The 18,377-nt window shown below is 36.0% G+C and overlaps 2 pseudogenes; one reads left to right on the top strand and one right to left on the bottom strand.

Annotated features, from left to right (window-relative positions):
- Positions 1 to 10,403: 10,403 nt before the first annotated feature.
- LOC135704837 (NADH-ubiquinone oxidoreductase chain 6-like) lies at positions 10,404 to 11,668 on the bottom strand (annotated as a pseudogene).
- Positions 11,669 to 13,706: 2,038 nt separating this feature from the next.
- LOC135704838 (NADH-ubiquinone oxidoreductase chain 5-like) lies at positions 13,707 to 14,828 on the top strand (annotated as a pseudogene).
- The last annotated feature ends 3,549 nt before the right edge of the window (positions 14,829 to 18,377 follow it).

Raw genomic sequence — 18,377 nt, forward strand, 5'->3', positions numbered from 1 at the left:
ATGATCTCGTTTTCTACCAGTTCTTTGAAGTTTTGGCTATTTTCCTAAATCTCTCTGATGATGGCTTTGTACATGACCTTTTTCTCTTTGCAATGGTAATGAAATTGACCTGGATCTTGCTACCGTAGTACTGGGCATCCAGATGTTTAGAGCAAGCGAATGGATATTCCCTTCCGGCTACCAGCTCCGATGGGGACATGCACTTGAGGATGAATCCTGTGAAGGTCTCGGTTGCTTGAACAGGAAAATACAAACGTACAAACTACTCCACCAAACCCCCACAGACGCACCCCTAGCGCCATTTATTTTGTATCAAAACAGCAACGTCATTGCGTGATGTTTGTTTTGCTAGCAGGTTCTTCAATGAATTGAGTGTATTTTACGGCATAGATCACTGGCTGAAAAAACTAACGTTCCTTCACACTGAAAACATTGATTGCTTGGGCTGCGCTGTCAAAACAATCGAGAAAATAAAATCGTTCATCAGAGAGCAAAAGAGTTCCTCAGAGTTACTCTGGATTGCTCATAATTTCTCACTGTCTTCCCCCTCGGTTTGGGTACTTATGAGAAGTTTCTGGCTATTTCATAAAAGTTCAGAGAACTTCATAAAAATACGAAGAGCTTCCCAAAACAATCGGAGAACTCGATACAGAATAGTAAACTTGATAGAATTTGTATTTAAAAAAAACTTCAGTGAGTATCACTGAGGTTCAGGTAATTTCATAGAAGTGAGAGGTATTTCATAAATGATCGGGGAACAACATAGTAGTTCTGGGAACTTCATAGTATAGATCCTAAAGGAATTGCATGGATCTGCACAGAATTTCATGAAAGCGCTTGCGTCTTTTGCATCAAACAGATATTCAGATATGATACCAAGTTGCTCAGAAATTATTCCAAAAAGCTTAAGGTATTCTCAGATCTCCATGAAGTCCTTTTGATATTTTTTCAAGGATTCAAGTTGATCAGGTATTATTCTAAAGATCTTCAATTATACAAAAATTCAATTCACGTTTATTGTATATTCTCTCATAATACCAGGATACCCAGAAATTATTTCGAAGACCTTTAGAGATCCCCACGATAAAATCAAGTTACTTTTTCAAGGCTTCAGATTGATCAAGGCTAATCCTTCAAACTGTCTATCACATTCCCAGATATTCGCTCATTCGAAAGACCTTCATTATTATTCTGAAGATTTTCAACTGTCCAACAATTAAAATCATGTCTTTTCTCCCATGATACCGGTTACTCACTAATTGTTTCAAAGCAAACCAGGTGATCGATGATCTCCGTAAATAATCATATTACATCCCTTAGATACTCGCTCATACCAAGCGTCTTAGAAACTATTTCATAACCCTTCAGGTGATCAGAGATCTTCACAAGGGGTTGGTCACTATACACAGTGTGCCAAAATCAAACTTGGGCACACCCTGACCAGTCATTGGCGCTGTTTGGCACCCATGGTTACAATTTTTATGATCATTAAAGTTACTGGCAACATTGAACTTTTTCTGCACCTGCGCAGTGTGCATGTGTCAAAATTTGTTATTGATGTTGCCACAATACAATACAGTTTTTACAATCCACAACCGTAAATCTCCATCCAGTGATTCTCCAAAATCAAATTGAATTCCACAAAGTACAGTCAGCGCACAACCTATTGCCTGTTCGAAGGAATAGGTACATGAAAAAATCAGGGCAATCCCTTGCATAGCAACACCACTCAATCAATCTCAACATTACCGGCCAGCTGCGGCACACTGAGGTACACTGAGAAAAAAGTTGGCGCAAAACAAGTGTGTAGATTGACCACCCCTTGGATCTTCATAAAGCACTCAGGATATTTTTTCAAGTCTTCAGGATGCTCCGGTACTATTCTGAAGATCATAAGCTGTCGAACGATTCAAATAATGTTTCTCAGATATTCTCTCAGGAAAACAGATGACTTTTATTTTTTTTCCAAAGATCTTCAGGTGATCAGAGTTCTCAAAAAACATCTATGGTTATTTTTTCAATACTTCTGGTTGATCAGTTATTCTAAAAATCTTCTACTGTCCAATAATTCAAATCACGTCTGTCAGATATTCTCTTATGTTTGCTCAAAAATTCAGATTCATGCTAAAATCAGGTTCGTGCTAAAATCGCCGAAACAAACAAACTTTGCACACGCGAACATATGTAGGAATGAATACCAAACACCTTACATAACTGTGCATTGCACTGATAGTGTAGAAGTTTCATTTTTGGCAGTTTTAAATTTAAGAACTGTCGAGTAGATTGAAACAATTTTGAAACTCAGCATTGCAAAGGGCCTTAGGGTAGCAGTGATTTCTAATTAAAAGCAATACACATTTGTTCAAACACTGGCTCACGTAAATATTCAGCTGTCACAAAGATAATTCAGTGCTAGCCTTTCAAAGGAGAGTAATTGCTTTTGTAAAGAATGGCTTTAGTCGTTGATTTCTCGCAAATAAAAGCTTACCCCTCAAAATTAACAATGCTTAGCGGGTAGAGATGTTGGTGTTATTAATTTCCATGTGTGAGATTTTGATAGCGTGAAATCGATGGCTAAAGCCATTGTTTACCAACGCAATTGAAGTGTTGACACTTAATAGCTCTTCAGCTCACCAGTGCAAATCACGTGCCCGACCAAATAGTTTTCTTAAAAATTTTGTCAGATATTTTCTTTTTGCTTAAGTCGTCCTGATCTCGCTCAGATCTGCATTCCTGTTGATCTTCCTAGTGTCAAACTGTTGTGTCAAATCCTGCAGAACCCGTCCATAGGAACTATTCTTCAATTATACATTGATCGAACAAAAGCACCTAAAGAAAGTCCAAAGTCGAACTGGCAGAATTTTTCGATGGCAGAAAAAAGCTATTTGTATCTTTTGGTAAATCGAAAAGGCTTCACACGATCCGTTGTAGCTCAAGCTTAAACCTACAAAAGCTTCATACATTAGTTTACGGAATTCTGTTGATGAAAAAAGTTAGAGAAAAATGAATGTAAATGAATGTAAATGATTTTCCATGCCTGGCTGTGATATGAGGAGCTCGGTGGCCTTATAGCGACCGTTTTTGCTTTCTTTGCAGTACATCATGAGTTTAATCTCAGGCCTTTTCACAGATTCGTTAGCTTGAACCTATTACTTTAATTCAGCGTACCGTTTGCCAAAACTAACTCCGCTGCAAACCCGATCCTTCTATTCAACATCCCACTGATTTCTCGTGGAAGTGCAGAGGATTTCTCGGCTTGCATAAAAGCGAGTATCATGACAACACATTTCTACCCATTTTCTAATTAACCTGCATTTGGACGTGGCCGGTGCTGGTATTGCCTATTACAAAGTTTGTGATCACCAGTTTTTACACATTGAAGATTTTGGTTCTATGTGCAATTACAGTTGATCAGACAATAACGGAGTAGCAAACGTGGGTGGTTAATCATGCTCATGCTCATGTTCAGCAGCCCAGTGTAGTTTTCTCAACAAGTAACAACGACTACGGGTAGTAGCAACAAAAGTTCGGTAGAGCCACTAGAGCCACTATGCAGCAAAGGAACTATTTGAGTGTCTATTCTTCAGCGCAATAATATACCTGCTTCACATTTCTCAGTTCACGGAAGGTTTGCCACGCTGAAAGTTTAGGGTTTCGTAGAAATCACCATGGAAGTCTTCGTGTAACCAAAACGAACGTCGCCAAGTGCATCGTGTCATATTTCAAAAAATCATTATTCTATTTCCTCCTCTAGAAAACTGAGGGTAACACCCCCCCACTTAGCTCCTTTTAATGGCCAACCATCGACCCAAGCTGACGCCAGTAGTGGAGATTACCTCCTGGAATTGACCAACCATCCGTCTTCCGCTCGGTAGCTGTAAACCGCTATCCTTATTCCAAGCCGCAGTTCGCACCTCCGTGCACCGTCCGAATTCGGACCATTATTTACGATTATCAACTTTCACACCTCGTTGGGCAGCGGGCGCGTTTGGCAGCGGAAGTGAATATCTTTTCCGGAATCGGCCATATTTTTCCCCGTTTTCCGCCGTCGCACTGCCTCTGCTGACCAGTGAAAAGCCAACAACATTCACCTCAGCACCTAAATGAGAAGCGTTTTGGGACATGGCCGCAGCTGCCATCGCCGTATTGGACCATTTCCAAAATTTGGCCTCTAGCTTGCTTGCATCCACCCATGACGCATAAGAAAGTAGCCGACGACGACGACGACGACGACGATTACCGTTTGCGATATGTACAAGGCACCGAAAAAAATGGACGATAACTCCCAATTCGGTGAACCGTGACGAATGGATAAATTTACGATGCAAATAAATTTGTTGATGCGATTTGCTGTGTGCGTGTGTGTATGTGTGTCTCTATATGACCATGATTTTAAACAACTCGCTCCTTAAATTGGAGCAGCCGGGCTTCTTTATGTGATCGAAAAAAAAAACTAATTTCGTATGTTGTTTAGAGCGTCACTGCATGATTCTCCTTAAGAGGATCTATTGTTCAAGCTGACGAAGAGCAGTGCAAGTAAATGAGTCACACACACGAACCTCCAATCATTTAAAAAGTCGATCGTCATGCCTTATGCATTCCTTGAGGAGTGTGCCCAAGAATCTATAATCATTTCGAGAATCCATCCATAATTATTATAGTGATTTTCAGCCAATTTGGCAAATTGATCACATATTTGAATATCCAACTGTTATATCCGTAACCAAGGCCAACAATTAAAACTAGTTGTTGTTAGGAGCTACTGTTTATTACGTCTAACATGGTTGGCGGTTGGAATACGAATCACAATCTTTCTGCAATCATTCAGGCATGGCCTACTACATCTCCTCCTTTAGAAAATATCATAGGGAGAAAGCTATCTTGGAATTCTTGATTCACGTAAGGAACGTTGCAGGAATTCTCAGTTCATTCTGCATTTTGAGCAGCAGCTTCATGAATGACCATCGGATTCATGCCGGATGTACTTGCTACTGGATCATCAGCTTCGATCCAAAAAACAATTTTAGCTGTAGATTAGCTTATAGAAACAAAAATTGGCTTATACAGCTTATATTTGCCTGTATAAGCTAGCCTGTAGCTGAAATTGTCTTTTAGGGAGTGACATGGAACCAACAGAAATAGGGACATCGGGATTGACAGGCACTTCTGGATCATTCGGTACAGCTATTGCGTCTTAAACCTCATCGAGCAGGATTTCCCATGGTAGGTGCTGGGTCGATTGCTCTGTGTTCTCCGAACATATTGCACTACACTTTCTTTTAGCGGTGGAAACTATTGGTTCCAGATCAGCCCAAGAATTTAGTGTAGGCTTCGTAATTTTTTAGATTATATCCAATTTGATTTCCACTATTAGGGTATAGTTTAAGATTTAGCAGCTAATTAAGTTCGAACGCTACGAGAATCCGTACAATCACCATGATTCAATAATTGCGTTCAGAGATTAGGTAGTTCTGTATGTAAATAATAACTAGTATCAAGAATTCACTTGTTGAATAATTAATTTTAACAAATTTTAGAGGTATTTTTTCAATTAAATTGACGTATTTGTATATAAGACACCAGTCCACCAGTGAATCCACTTCAGTTCGCCGTTCACACGAGCTTTTTCTTCTTCTCCTTTTGGTGGCGGGACCATAGTTGGTCCATGTTGCCAACGAGCTTTTTCCTTTCCCTCCTTTTACTTGTCATTCATCACTCCTGTCATCGGCCGCCGCTGTCAAGGTCCACCGGTGCTATCGGCTAGATGACCAGCGTTGCTAGTTAGCGTAGCAACATTCTCGCCCCCGTAACACTGCGTATCAGGAGCAGTTTTACCTGTATCGTTGACGTCCAACACGGCCAGCTTGCTGACTGGTCTTCGTAAGAATCCTGAGCTCGTCTGAACGGTGGCTCGTCGTATCCGGCCGTCGGGTCCCGGCTGCACTTCCACTATTCGCCCCCGTATCCAGTTGTTCCGTTTGCAGCTATCCGCAATGGCCACTAAGTCTCCTACTTCTATTTGCTTCGTATCGCTGAACCATTTCGTCCGTCTACAAATCGTTGGTAGATACTCTCTCAGCCAACGACGCCAGAAGATGTCTAACTGATGTCGGATCTGCTTCCAGCTGCTTACGACTGCCTCCCGGTGATCTGTGGGATTTGCGACTGGTTGCTTGACCCCACTGGAGCTCCCAAGCAGAAAGTGATTTGGCGTTAGGGCTTCTTGCTCTTCTGACTCCACAGGCAGATAGGTTAACGGTCTAGAATAGACCATACTTTCCGCTTCCACTAGCAATGTTTGGAATCCTTCGTCGTCAAGCTTTCTTCCGGTGTCGATACTTTCTATGGCGGATTTTATAGAGCGGACCATCCTCTCCCAAGCTCCACCCATATGTGGAGCTGAGGTTTTGTATTGGCATTGGTAAATGTTTCTGACAGGCCGTTGCAGATCTGTTCTCTAAGCACTCTCTCAGCACCTTGGAAGTTGGTGCCGTTGTCGCTGTACACTTTCAAGGGGGCTCCACGCCGCCCGACGAATCGGCGAAAGCACGTTATGCAGCTCTCCGTGGTCAGGCTATGCGCAACTTCAAGGTGAACTGTGCGAGTCGTCAGACACGTAAACAATGACACCCAGCGCTTTGCGTGAGCGCGCCCAATCTTCACAAGCATTGGGCCGAAATAGTCCACTCCAACATATGAGAAAGGATGTTCAAAAGATGCTAATCTGGCGAACGGTAGAGGTGCCATTTTCGGCGTTGACGGTTTTGATCTGTAGACCTTACACTTTTGGCAAAGTTGTGAAGTCTTCCGTACGGCTGCCCGAAGATGAGAAATATAGAAATTCTGTCCTACCTCATTCACCGCTGTCTCGGGATTCGCATGATGGTTTCTACGGTGACAGTGATCCAGAATCAGAGTTGTCAATCGGTGTGACTTCGATAAGATTATCGGAAACTTTGCATTGAAGCCTGTGTTTTCTGCTACTCCAATCTGTCCATCCTGCCTTAGAACTCCACACTCATCGATGTATGGGACAGCTTATAGATGATTTGTCGACATTTTTATTACCCGCCTTCAGTTGGGCCATCTCGTCCGGATAACTCTCCTCCTGACAGCAATACCAAAGAAGGTTTTCCGCTCTTCGAATTTCGTCGGAGTTCAACGGTGTTATGTCTCGCTGCCCTCTACTTCGTCGAGCGTTTCGGATGAATCGGAGTGTGTAACTCATTGCTCAGAGAAGACGCATCCATCGAGAAAATCGGTCAAACTTCACTAGAGGCTCCAACATCAAGACTCCATGCACGAAACATGGTCGAAGTTCCTCCTCTGTACACTTCTGCTTGAAATTCTGTTCTTGCCACTGCTCCTCAGGTTGGTAGAGAAACTTCGGGCCCCGGAACCACTTCCCTTCCGTCGATAAGCAAGGTCCGTTTCCCCACTTCGTTGCCTCGTCGGCACTGTTCATCTTGGTAGGCACCTATCTCCATTCGCTGCTTTCTGATAGCGTTAGAATCTCCCCGATGCGGCACGCTACATATTGTCGGTATCTTCGGGCGTCTGACCGAATCCAGGCTAAGACAATGCTAGAGTCTGACCATCGAGTATGGCTATCTTTGACGAACGATGCAAGTCGAACCCCAAGGACGGCCGCTTGTAGTTCCAAGCGTGGTATAGATAGTGGTTTAAGAGGCGCCACTTTCGTCTTCGCCGATATTAGGCTATAGATGATGGTTCCATTGACGAGAATGAAACGGAAATAAACCGCTGTGCTGTACGCTTCTTCGCTGGCGTCTACAAATACGTGCAGCTTGACGGAACGCAGTGATGTAGAAACAGTTGAACCAACGTAACAACGAGGAATGCGAATTTTATCGACCTGCTTCAATATTCCGATCCATTTCAGCCAACGGTTGAATGCTTCCTCTCTAATTTCCTCATCCCAGTCCGATCCTGAACGCCATATCGATTGGATCAAGATCTTTCCGTGCACTGTTTACATGGCCAGCAAGCCCAGGGGGTCAAACAATGACATGACACACCGAAGAACTTGGCGCTTGGTCGGTCGGCGGCCTTCATGGATAATCGCAGCAATATCTTTTCGCATTTGAGTTGAGAATCCCAGTACATCCTCTATTGGGAGCCACAACATACCAAGGACTCTTTCTACTCCTTCGGTTTTATCCAGTGTAGAATCTTACCTCTATAACATGGGTTATGATATTTTAATAAGAAACACGTTCCTTTTATGTTTGGTTTATTTCCACAACACTTGTATTTCACAACCAACCACTTGTACCGTCCAATCCTTAATCCCCTAGCTAGATGAAACTCCTACCTACAACCCCGCATTCTATCTCTCTCTACCTCTTGCTTGCTCTCTCAAATCATATCCAAGCTTCTGAACACTCTAATCCTAAACTCTACATCCTTCCTCTACTCTAAACAAAATAGATCAATCACTTCCGGTTAAAAATTGAACGTATCGACGTGGCAACTTCCTATTCCTTTTGGGGTGTTTCCTATCAAGTAATTCCGGTTCGTCTGGATTCTTGCGTTTAGATGTCTTCGGAGATAGGGATGGCGGAGATTGTGCTCCCTGTGATGACTCACGACGAGGAAGTAATGTTGATGGTGACGATGATTCAGAAGATGTTGGTGATGACGACGGATGAGGTAATGATGACGAAGGCCACTTCTTCAGATGAGTAACACAGCGACGTAGTTGAACTCCATTCCCATTTGCGACTATTGTATCATTGCCGGACTTCTGCATCACTTTAAATTTCTCTAGGCGAAATTTAGGCTCTAGCTTTCCAGTATTATAATTCTTGATCATCACGTCATCACCTACTTTTATTTCTGAAATTTTTGCATGACGACGTTGATCGGCGTATATCTTCCCTTTGATCTTCTTAATAGCATCACCGTCACGCACAGTCTCATCACGATGCCAGCAAGGATCGGTTCTCAAGGAAGGTAGCAAATCCTTAACCGGTCGACCAGTTAAAAGCTCCATTGGCGCTTTCTCCGTAACTGAGTGTGGAGTCGTGTTATATATGTACACGTACTCTTTGACAGCCTTTCGCCAGTCTGAGTTCGTTGCCTTAGCAATCCTAAGCGTTCTAAGTATGCCCTGGTTCTGCCGCTCGACGAGGCCGTTCATTTGCGGCCAATACGGAATTGTGCGTACAAGTTTGATATTTTTACTCAAACAATAACTGGCGAACTCTTCACTCGAAAACGGAGGCCCATTATCGCTGCGGATCTTTTCTGGATACGTATGTTCCACAAATAATCCTTCCAGTGCCTCGATCGTTTTTGCTGCTGTGGTACACTTCATTTCGACGATTTGTATAAATCTACTGTAGTAATCGACGACCACTAAAAACGTTGCGCATTCCTTCGCTGAAAAGAAATCAATAGCGATCTCTTGCCAGGCACGTTCTGGCATGGCTTTCCTGTGCATAGGTTCTGGTGGTGTTTCATTTCTAACAGCAGCACAACCAGAACACTCCTGAATTCTATCAACCACGTCCCGATCCATACACGGCCACCATACATTCTCTCGAAGTTTTCTTCGCATGGTTACTACTCCCGGGTGGCCCCTGTGAGCGATCTCCAATGCCCTCGAACGTAATTTATTTGGAAGAACGATTCTTTCATCCCGAACGACTATTCCATTTGTAACTCCTAGCTCTCTTGAAAATGCTTGGTAGCGAAAAAGAACTGCTGGCCAACTTCCCGACGCCAACGCTTCCACTACGCCCTGAAGGGTTTCATCACAGCTTGTTTCAATTTGAATTTCCTCCAGTGTAATTGCCATAGGACCTTCCCCAACTGCACATAAATAGTGATCAGCATTATCGTCAAATGGTAAATCGTTTGAAGGACAAAGTCGCGAGAGAGTATCCGAAATGTTGGATGGTCCTGCAATATGCTTGATCTCAAAATCGAAAGGTTGTAGTCGAAGAGCCCAACCTTCAGCCCGAGAAAGCGCACGTTTCCCTTCCTGGTGTTTGCCCCCGAAGATGTATTCGAGAGTTTTGTGGTCAGTGAAAATAGTGAAGTGCAGACCGATTGGCAGGAATAAAATTTTCTGGATCTATTAATAAATAATTAAATTTTCAAATAAATCCAATTAAAATTCAAATAAAAATTACAAATACAAATACGTCCTTATAAATAAAATAAGGAAGAAATGGAATTTTATCTACATTTCTATTTAATCCTAATGGATTATTTGAACCTGTTTGATGTAAAAATAATAAATGAATTATTGTTAAAGCTAATACAATAAAAGGTAAAATAAAATGGAATGTAAAAAATCGTGTTGAAGTAGCATTATAAACTGCAAATCCTCCTCAAATTCATTGAACAAGATCTGTTCCTAAATAAGGAACTGCTGATAAAAGATTTGTAATTACTGTGGCACCTCAAAAAGATATTTGTCCTCATGGTAAAACATATCCTAAAAATCCTGTTGCTATTACTATAAATAGAATAATTACCCCAATTATTCATGTTGGAGTAAATAAATAAGAACTATAATAAACTCCTTGTCCTACATGGATAAATAAACAAGCAAAGAAAAAGGAAGCTCCATTAGCATGACAAATTCGTAAAAATCATCCATTATTAACATCTCGATAAATATGATTTACTCTATTAAAAGCTGTTTCAATATCAGCAGTGTAATGTAAAGTTAGAAATAATCCAGTTAAAATTTGAATAATAAGACATAATCCTAATAATGAACCGAAATTTCATCAAGCAGAAATATTAGAAGGGGCAGGTAAATCTACTTATGCATTATTAGCAATTTTAAATAAAGGGTGAGTTTTTCGTAATGATTTAGTCATTAATTTATTGGACGTAAAGGCCCATAATTTTTTTTTTGTAATTTTTGCTGCTACTAATAGTGTTAAAAATAAATAATTAATTAATATTAAAGTAATTAAATTTGTAGGAAAGTTATACATTTTATTTAGTTCAATTAAATTTTCTTGTATTAAAGAGTTATTAAAAAATAAATTTATTTCATTATTATTAATAAAATTTTCAATAACTGATTTATCAATTAAGAAAGAAAAGATTATAAAAATTATTATTATTATAATTACTATAAATGATAACTTAAATGATATTGAAAATATTTCATTTGATGAAAGAGATGTTACATAAATAAATAAAACTAATATTCCTCCTATAAAAATTAAAAATAACACATAAGAAAATCAAAATGTTTTTACATATAATCCAGTTAATAAAGAAGTTAAAAAAGTTTGAATTAGTAGTATTAATCCTATTGCTAAAGGATGTTTTATTTGTATAAAAATAAATCTTGTAATAAAAAAGGTTAATATAATAAATATTATAATATCAAGAAATAGTTTATAATAAAATATTAAAACTAATGGTTAATTTATTTATGTGTTATTTAATAATTATTATATTTATTTTTGGATGTATTGTATTTATTTCTAGTCGAAAACATTTATTATGTACTTTATTAAGATTAGAATTTATATTATTAATATTATTTATTTTCTTATTTTTATATTTAAATTTTATAAATTATGAAAGATACTTAAGTATATTTTTTTTAACTTTTTGTGTTTGTGAAGGAGTTTTTGGTTTATCTATTTTAGTTTCTATAATTCGAACCCATGGTAATGATTATTTTCAAAGTTTTTCTATTTTACAATGTTAAAATTTATTTTTATAATTTTATTTATATTTTTTTTGTAAAAAAAAAAAATATTTACTGAATGGTTCAGAATTTGATTTTTTTATCTACTATTATTATTATTTTTGTGATATTTCTTATTACTTTGGAATAGATATAATTTCCTATGGATTAATTTTATTAAGTTTTTGAATTTGTGGGTTAATATTAATAGCAAGAGAAGAAGTAGTTCGTTACAATAATTATATTAATTTATTTTTATTTATAATTATTTTTTTATTATTAATATTAATTTTTACTTTTAGTTCTATAAGAAAATTTATATTTTATTTATTTTTTGAAAGTAGATTAATTCCCACTTTATTTTTAATTTTAGGTTGAGGGTATCAACCTGAACGATTACAGGCAGGAATTTATTTATTATTTTATACTTTATTAGCTTCTTTACCTTTATTAATTGGTATTTTTTTTATTAAAAATGATAATTATACAATAAATTTTATTATACTAAGTTATAAAAATTTATATAATTTAGATTTTTTATATTTATGTATAGTATTTGCTTTTTTAGTAAAAATACCAATATTTTTAGTTCATTTATGACTTCCTAAGGCTCATGCAGAAGCCCCAGTTTCTGGTTCAATAATTTTAGCTGGAGTTTAATTAAAATTAGGAGGATATGGATTACTTCAAGTTTTTTCTATTTTACAAAGTTTAGGTATAAAATTTAATTTTATTTGAATTAGAATTAGATTAATTGGGGGAGTTTTAATAAGATTAATTTGTTTATGACAAATAGACTTAAAGGCTTTAATTGCTTATTCTTCTGTTGCTCATATAGGAATTGTTTTAAGTGGTTTAATAACTATAACTTATTGAGGATTAAATGGTTCTTATACTTTAATAATTGCTCATGTTCTTCTGGTTTATTTTGTTTAGCAAATATTTCTTATGAACGTACAGGAAGACGAAGCTTATTAATTAATAAAGGAATATTAAATTTTATACCAAGATTATCTTTATGATGATTTTTGTTATGTTCTGGGAATATAGCTGCTCCTCCTACATTAAATTTATTAGGAGAAATTTCTTTATTAAATAGAATTGTAAGTTGATCTTGACTAACAATAATTAGTTTTGCTTTTTTTATCTTTTTTTAGTGCTGCTTATACTTAATATTTATTTGCTTATAGTCAGCATGGAAAAATTTATTCAGGGGTTTATTTTTTTCTTCAGGTAGAGTTCGAGAATTTTTATTATTAATATTACATTGATTACCTTTAAAATTATTAATTATAAAGAGTAATTTTTGTATATTATGAATTTAATTATTATATTTAAATAGTTTAATAAAAATATTGATTTGTGGTATCAATGATATGAAATTTTTCATTTTAGATCGTGAATTATTTAATTAATTATTGTAAAAATCGATTTTATATTTTAATTTCTATTAGATTTATTTTATTTATTTTAAGATTAAAATTTTTATTAAAAGATTTAGTATATTTTATTGAATGAGAAATTGTGTCTCTTCATTCTATATCAATTGTAATAACTTTTTTATTTGATTGAATAAGTTTAATATTTATATCTTTTGTTTTATTAATTTCTTCTTTAGTAATTTTTTATAGAAACCAATATATAGGAGAAGATTTTAATGTTAATCGTTTTATTTTATCAGTAATAATATTTGTTTTTTTCAATAATAATATTAATTATTAGACCTTATTTAATTAGAATTTTATTAGGATGAGATGGGTTAGGTTTAGTTTCATATTGTTTAGTTATTTATTTTCAAAATGTAAAATCTTATAATGCTGGAATATTAACAGCTTTATCAAATCGAATTGGAGATGTTGCTTTATTGTTGGCTATTGCTTGAATATTAAATTATGGTAGTTGAAATTATATTTTTTATTTAGATATAATAAAATCAAATTTTGAAATAATAGTTATTGGAAGATTAGTTATATTAGCTGCTATAACTAAAAGAGCTCAAATTCCATTTTCTTCTTGATTACCTGCAGCAATAGCTGCTCCTACCCCTGTTTCAGCTTTAGTTCATTCTTCAACTTTAGTAACAGCAGGAGTTTATTTATTAATTCGATTTAATATTTTATTAGAAAATACTTTTTTAGGTCAATTTTTATTATTAGTTTCTGGATTAACTATATTTATAGCAGGATTAGGGGCTAATTTTGAATTCGATTTAAAAAAATTATTGCTTTATCTACATTAAGTCAATTAGGTCTTATAATAAGAATTTTATCAATTGGTTTTTATAAGTTAGCTTTTTTTCATTTATTAACTCATGCTTTATTTAAGGCTTTATTATTTATATGTGGTGTAATTATTCATAATACTAAAAATGCTCAAGATATTCGTTTTATAGGTAGTTTAAGAATAAGAATACTTTTAACTTGTAGTTGTTTTAATATTGCTAATTTAGCATTATGTGGTTTACCATTTTTAGCAGGATTTTATTCAAAGGATTTAATTATAGAAATAATTATATTATCTTATATATTTTTTTTTCTTTTTTTCTTTTTTTTTTCTACTGGTTTGACAGTATGTTATTCTTTTCGATTAGTTTATTATTCAATAACAGGAGATTTTAATAGAACTTCTTTAAATATATTAAATGATAGGGGGTGAACTATATCTTTTAGAATTTTTTTTAAATAGTAATAGCAATTATTGGGGGAGAATATTAAATTGATTAATATTTTTTAATCCAGAAATAATTTGTTTACCTTTTTATATAAAAATATTAACTTTATTAGTATATATTTTAGGTGGAGTAATAGGTTATTTAATTAGAAATGTAAAGTTATTTTTTTTTAATAAGTCATTAGTATTTTATAATTTTAGTATTTTTTCTGGAAGTATATGATTTATACTTGTTATTTCTACAATTGGTGTAATTAAATGACCATTAATTTTAGGAATACATTCTTATAAAAGTTTTGATCAAGGATGAAGTGAATATTTTGGAGGTCAAATATTATATATACAATTAAAAAAATATTCATTATATATTCAGGAATTTCAAAATAATAATTTAAAAATTTATTTATTAAGTTATATATTATGAGTAATTATTTTGGTAATAATAATGTTATTTTTAAAATAATAAAAATTTAAATAGCTTATATTTAGAACATGACATTGAAGATGTTTGGGAAATTATAATAATTTTTAAATATTATATAAAATATTAATAAAAAATAAATTTTTATTTTTACAGTGAAAATGTAATGTTTTAATTTAAACTATATAAATAATTTTATAAGAAATATGATGATCGAGAAAAAGCTGCTAACTTTTATCTTTAATGGTTTAATTCCATTTATATTTCTTAATTGGAATATTAAATTATTCAATGATATCATTAACAGTGATATACCTCTTTTTGGTTTCAATTAATTAAGATAAATTGAATAAATTCAATACTTTTTAAATGAAAATTAAATGTTATAATTAACTATTATCCTAAATTAAAAATATGGGTGAATTTCACCTAAGATTAGGCCGAAACTAATTGCAATAAATCGCTTCATATTTAATTATTTCATTCTAAGGCCCCTTGGTTTCATTCATGATATAATCCTGCTAATAAAATGAAAATAAAAAATAAACTAGTAATTGATCAATTAATTATATTTGATGTTTTTATAATTAAAATTATTGGTAAAATTAATGCAATTTCTACATCAAAAATTAAAAAAATAATAGCAATTAAAAAAAATCGTAATGAAAAAGGTAATCGAGAATAATTTATTGGGTCAAATCCACATTCAAAAGGAGATGATTTTTCTCGATCAGTAATTGTTTTTTTTTTGATAAAATTGTAGCTAGTATTATTACAATAATTGTAATAGTAAAAATGATGCATCTTATAATTAATAATATAATAATTATTTATACTAAAATTATTTAGTCCTTGTGATTGGAAGTCACATATACAAATATATACTTTATAAATTAACTACCTCATCAGTAAATTGAAATATATAAGAATAATCAAACTACATCAACAAAATGTCAATATCAAGCTGCAGCTTCGAAACCGAAATGGTGATTACTTAAAAAATGGTAATTTATGTGTCGAATTAAGCAAATTAATAAAAATGAAGTTCCAATTAATACATGAAGTCCATGGAATCCAGTTGCTACAAAAAATGTTGACCCATAGACATTATCGGCAATTGTAAATGGAGCTTCAATATATTCATATGCTTGTAGAATAAAAAAGTAAATACCTAATAGAACAGTAAAAAATAGACTTTGTATAGTTTGAGTATGATTATTTTCTATTAAACTATGATGAGCTCAAGTAACTGTTACTCCTGAAGCTAATAAAATAGCTGTATTTAATAAAGGAATTTGAAAAGGATTAAAAGCAATAATTCCGACTGGGGGTCAAATTATTCCTAATTCAATTGTTGGAGATAAGCTTCTATGAAAAAAGCTCAAAAAAAAAGAAATAAAAAAAAATACTTCTGAAATAATAAATAAAATTATTCCTCACCGTAATCCTAGTGTTACAGGAATAGTATGAAGTCCTTGAAAAGTTCCTTCTCGAGAAATATCTCGTCATCATTGATATATTGTTAATATAGTAATTGTATTTCCTAATAAAAATAAAGAAATGTCATATTGGTGGAATCATTGAACAAGACCTGTAACTGTTGTTATTGCTCCAATAGCTCCTGTTAACGGTCATGGGCTATAATCTACTAAGTGAAAAGGATGATTTGCATGTGTTGACATAAATTAATTTACTTCACTAGAATAAAGAGTACTTAATACAGCAAATACATAAGATTGAATAATTGCAACTGCAGATTCCAGAACTGCAGATAAATCAAATAGGATCACAAATCTCGTTAGCTTACGCGCTTGCAGCGCATTGCGGACTGTCAATTTACAGTCATAATTATCAGCATGTTAATATTTATGAGAACAGTCGATGGAATACTGAAAAAATGAGTTAGTTTTTTTCGCGATAATGTTTTATGACCTTACAAACTAAATATTCGCCGATCAGCGATCCCGGCGGGGGACTAATCCGCCCAAACGAACCTTTCCGCAACGTCGGGCGCCGCTCATTCGCATCGGGCGCACTTTTCGTTTTCCGTGGGCGCGCTACGCGCCCAAATGTCATTCGCCGCGGCGCCCCCTCGACTGCGAAAATTTCTAGATATCATTAGAGTGGGTTTTTTTGTGATCGCTTTTTGCGCCCAAAATGGTTTTGTACCCAAAAATTTTCCGCAGCCAAGGGGGCGCCGCGGCGCCCCCTCGACTGCGGCGCCCAGGGCAAGTGCCCTGTCTGCCCTACCCTAGTTACGCCACTGCTGAGCACATCGTGGGAATTGGAGTGCCAACCTCGAATTTCGAAACTGCCCTTTTCATGGATCATTTTCACCTCTGCTGCCACTCGTTGAGCTTCTTCGATGGTGTCGAAGCTGTCCAGGTAGTCGTCCACGTAATGACACTTCATTATCGCCTCCGCTGCCCTGGGATAGTCGACAGCAAATTCGTCAGCGTTGCGGTTCTTGATGAACTGGGCACTACACGGCGAGCAACTGGAGCCAAAGGTTGCTACGGATCTGTTCGCATCAGAAAGCTTTGGACGGGACGGTCTGCAAGTCGAATACGAAACTGGTGAAACATTTCGCGTATGTCACCACTTACCCCCACGGGCTTCTCTCGAAAACGGCATAGAACCCCTGGCAGAAAAGACAGCAGATCCGGTACTTTTAGAAGAACCATGTTGAGAGATATGCCGTCCACTTTGGCCGCAGCATCGCAAATCAATCGGACCTTACCAGGTTTTTTGGGGTTGGTCACAACGCCGAGTGGTAAATACCATGTTCTGCGTGGGTCAGCATTTTTCAGCTCCTCCTCAGAAGCGCGATGCGTGTAACATTTCATCTGGTAGTCTTCAATCTGTCGTAGGACATTTGTCTTCAGTTCGGGCTCAAGAAACATCCTACGTTCCAAGCACTCCAATCGACGAAGAGCCATGTGGTAACTATCTGGAAACTCGAAATGATCGTATCTCCAGAGGAGACCGGTTTCAAATCTACCGTCCACACGAACAGTGGTATTGGCTAGAATCTTCCTTGCTCTCGTATCCTCCGCTGATTCCAGTTTTATTATTGGCTCGAAATACCGCTTGACTACCTCGCGTGAAGATCCATTTCTGGCTGAACTTCCGATATATGGCAACTGACTCCTACGAACTTCGCATTATTATCTCCGCCGTATACGCACCACCCGAGTCCCCTTGTTGTGGCTACTGGTTGGCCTTTGTGCCCTTCTCGGCATTTTAGCGGCATTGACAAGTACAACTGGTCCAAAGCAATAAGCACGCGAGGCACGGCGTCTTCGTATCGAGCTACCGGTAATCCTTTGAGGTGAGCGTAAGTTGTTCCGGCTTCAGCGACTGTATTGGAAGGTTCAACTCAGATACTGTTCTAGCTCACTTGACTTGGAAAGATTTCCCACTAGATACTCCTGAAATTTAGAATGATGTTTCTTGGGAATCTACTTCACACCGGGTTACATTGCTGGTCCAATTTAGGTTCCGCTTGGTCATTGAACTGCTGGTGGTAGGGAGCAGTGTGGAGATGGGTAATGCCATTTGCGCGACAATACTGTTGAAACTGCTTGCTGGTGAATT

This window comes from Ochlerotatus camptorhynchus, unplaced genomic scaffold, assembly GCF_037179485.1.
Source record: "Ochlerotatus camptorhynchus isolate MF236.1 unplaced genomic scaffold, CSIRO-AGI_Acam_v1.1 ptg000248l, whole genome shotgun sequence".
In the NCBI taxonomy this organism is placed as follows: Eukaryota; Metazoa; Arthropoda; class Insecta; order Diptera; family Culicidae; genus Ochlerotatus; species Ochlerotatus camptorhynchus.